At 37.5% G+C, this 3,904-nt stretch overlaps 1 protein-coding gene across 10 annotated transcripts in view; it reads right to left on the bottom strand.

The window, feature by feature from the left end:
- CCDC171 (coiled-coil domain containing 171) overlaps positions 1 to 3,904 on the bottom strand; it is a 165,807-nt gene that overhangs the window by 39,567 nt on the left and 122,336 nt on the right. The gene's annotated exons all lie outside the window — the stretch shown is intronic.

Here is a 3,904-nt window from a genome sequence, read left to right on the forward strand (position 1 = left end):
CCAGGTCCCTCTGCAGAGCCCTCCTCCCCTTGAGCAGATCGACACTGCCACCCAGTTTGGTGTTGTCTGCAAATTTACTGAGGGCACACTCAATCTCCTCATCCAGGTCATTGATAAAGATATTAAACAAGACTGGCCCTAGGACTGAGCCCTGGGGGACACCGCTTGTGACCAGCCGCCAACTGGATTTAGCTCCATTCGCCATGACTCTCTGGGCTCGGCCAGCCAGCCAGTTTTTAACCGAGCGAAGAGTACATCCATCTAGGCCATGAACTGCCAGCTTCTCCAGGAGAATGTTATGGGAGACTGTGTCGAAGGCTTTGCTGAAGTCCAGGTATACAACATCCACAACCTTTCCCTCATCTACCAGGCGGGTCACCTGGTCGTAGAAGGATATCAGGTTGGTTAGGCAAGACCTGCCTTTTATGAACCCATGCTGGCTGGGCCTGATCCCCTGATTGTCCTCCATGTGAAGAAGTTTCTTTCATACCAGTTCTCATCCTTCTGTGTCTACATTTCCAAATAGGAAAAAATTGTTGTGAGAGTATACCAATGCTTAATTATTTATACATGAAGTTTTAAACCTTATCTGGTTTATTTGGGGACTCTATGCATTGGTTTTTTAGGTCAAATTGCTTGCCATAAGTATTAATTACATATTTGATGTAAAAGTACTTGAGATAATTCAGAATGAATCTTCTGAATGACCACTTTTTCTGTGATTCAATAACCTCTTTCAGAAGAGAGTTAACAGAACACTATCCTCTTCCTAAAGGTGTAGCACAATTCAACTTTGTATTTTATAACAAGTTGATAACCCTTACTTGTTAATTTCACTAGTCATCTGCTAAACAAGACCACTAGAATTAGGAATCCCATGTTATTTCAGTTTCTCTTTTTTGCCCTATATCCTGTATTTATTGGAGGCTTCACATATGGTTCCACTTTTTCTTTTTGTCTTCAGTGGGAACATTCAGGCATGGCCAGAACAGCACACCTTAATTCCTATTCTCATGTGTTTCAGGTGCTTGAAAATAATACTGTATTTTCCACTCTCAAACTTAACTAAACAGTGACAACTGTTTCAAACAAACAGTACAACTTTGTGACACAGCAGCCTTTCACAGCAATTAAATACCAGGTGAGAGAGTTTCAAAGCTACAGCAGTCGTATCATTTTACTCTTCGTGATATTGCACTTTTTTCATTACTTATCCATCTCAAGTGACATTTCAAACTATGACAGTAATTCTTGTTACAATTTCCAAGAATTTAACAAATGCCTACAAATTAAGTTATACTGTCACTGCACGGGGCTTTAGAAGACACTGAGTGCGAGGACATTCTTGTTGAATAACTTACATTTGAATCTATTATGTAATTTTGCAATTCAGGAGCCATTACCTAAAGTGCAGGCTTTGGAGAAGACACACAGAATGTTGTGTCCCAAATATTTCATTTCATTAGCTAAAGGTCTATTACTAGAGTGATAGATCACTTGTCTTCTATAAAGAAAGCACATTTTTCCCAAGAAACATTCATATGGAGACAATGGCAATTTAAAAATTCCAAGACTTCCCATATTCCCAAGGAATATAGATCACTAATGCTGCTGAGCCCATCAAGTAAATTAAGGATAGCAAATTTCATTCAAAATGCCTCTAAGAGCCACTTGCTTTCCAAAAAATTTGGAAGAAAGGTAACCTATGCAGATGTGTGTGCACATACAAATACATCAGCGTTTTTAAGTCCTCTCATATGATGAAAGTGATACACATTGACCAATGGATATAAAATTAATTATTATTAATTACTAATTGCAGCCACCTACTATGAACTGGATGCATGAATAACAAAAATAAACCAATGCAATCTTCTGTGAGTACTCAACAGTTCTGATAGCCAGTGCTTCATCCCTACCATACGGTCTAATTTAGGATCTTAATTTTTATGCAATTTTTAAAAAGAAATCATCAAATATTAAGAATTTAAACTTGGAAAAAAACTCCTTATGTCTAACACTTGCATACAATAAGGTCTTTAATTGTAATGTACTTGTTACAGACTAACTGTAAAATGTGTGTAGTAGTAGCAGTCATAGAGACCATGCATGCAAACAATTCCACCGTTTTTAATAAGAAGTGTCCGTAAAGGGATTACTATCTGCTTACCTCATTCAAGATTGCAGGATTGCCCTTAATATAGTTTTGCATACAGTGGAGTTAAAATCAATTAGCTGACTCCAGCTATAAAAGGGAAATTTTCTAATAAAATCTCTATAATGTACTTAGAAAGTTGTCAAACAGGCACTATGTAACTAGAGACAAAGAGGGAAAGGGAAGGGGAAGGGGAAGGGAACTGCACAGTGAGACAGACTGTGAACCACTGATGCTGTTTGTGTACGTACAGAGTAACCATGTGTAACTGGAGCTGTTGGGTGAAGAAAATGTATGTTTACAATAGTGCACCTCTAGTAAGCTCCCCAGCACACACACTGCTATGCACGTATACTGCAAGCACTCTGTACAAATGTGAAATGCAACTTTTTATACCTCTGTTTCTCTTCACCTTCTTAGAAAGAAGGGATAGACCATTTTGCAAATGCTTCTACAATCATTCTGAGGTCAAAAAGGATTTGGGATGGGACAAAAAAAGCCAAAGGCATCTAAACGCTGAATAGGCCACTGAATTAGAAGAGCAGTATTTAAAAGCTGGTGATTTCCATGACAGCGTCTTTGAAAAGATGCCACCTGTGGAACCTTTCGCACAGCCTTAAAAGTGATCATCACTGTACTGGGAAACATTTGCAACTCTACCCTCTGCTAGAGACGTACAGCTGTGTTAACTAAAGTTCATGGGAATCGCGGGTGTTACATATGACTACTTTATTATGGAAACATGGTAATACACACATAATTTAAATCTCTATCAGATTGAAACGCATGCATGCAAGAGGGCAACAGTGAGAAACGTTCGGCTTAGAATCTGCCTTTCATGAATGTTTGATTTTGTGACCCTGTTCCTGCAATTATATACAGCATCTAGACTAGAAATCTGCAATAAATAAACAAATAAATCTACAATAAATTAAAAGGATTACTGCAGAAATGTAAACACGCTATGCAATACTTGTATTATCCGACTTCCTTGCACTTCGCATGACTAGCCTTCCTCTGATTCACAGAGAAGAGCACAATGAAAGAAGTATGTACTCAGTCTACCTTTCGTTCTCTCATTGAGAAAACAATGTTCTGCCTTTAGCAATAACGTATCACAAGAAAGAAGTCATTCTGCACAGCTATAAAGACCAAGGGATAGTTTGTGTATAAGAAGACATAAACTTAAAAACAGTAAGGAAGCATTGCACAGAATCCATTTTCAGAGCCGAAAATACGTACATTTTCAGTTCATTTCTCTTTTTTTCCCCATTCCTTCCCCCTAATGAAATTAGTATTTTGAAACATACAAGTCTTTAAACCAACATGGACAAAATAGCTTCTATAGTATCCCAAATAGCAGTTTCTTTTAAATTAGGAATGCTCAAAAATCACTATTACTTCTAAAACTGTAACGTGGAAAATTTCTACACTGACCAAGCAGCAACATAAAAATCCTGTCTTTTCTTCTTCCTGTTTTATTTATCTTGCTTAAATTAAGAAGGGGGATGGGATAGAGTAATATTAATTTTCAAATTTAACATTTCCATTTTTCCATGGTCATATTCCTGTCAGTTATTTAACGTTATAACTGCAAAATTAAAAGTTCACATTGTCTCTGCAATACCGTATTCAAGGGTATACATGGAAATTATTTCTGTTTCAACTGTTGACTGCAATAGTTTGGAAGCTTTTTGTTCTCCACACACTCCTCAGAGCAGTCTAGTTTGTTGTTCTATCGCAGAAGCA

This window comes from Egretta garzetta, unplaced genomic scaffold (genome assembly GCF_000687185.1).
Source record: "Egretta garzetta isolate BGI_Z169 unplaced genomic scaffold, ASM68718v1 scaffold175, whole genome shotgun sequence".
Classification (NCBI taxonomy): domain Eukaryota; kingdom Metazoa; phylum Chordata; class Aves; order Pelecaniformes; family Ardeidae; genus Egretta; species Egretta garzetta.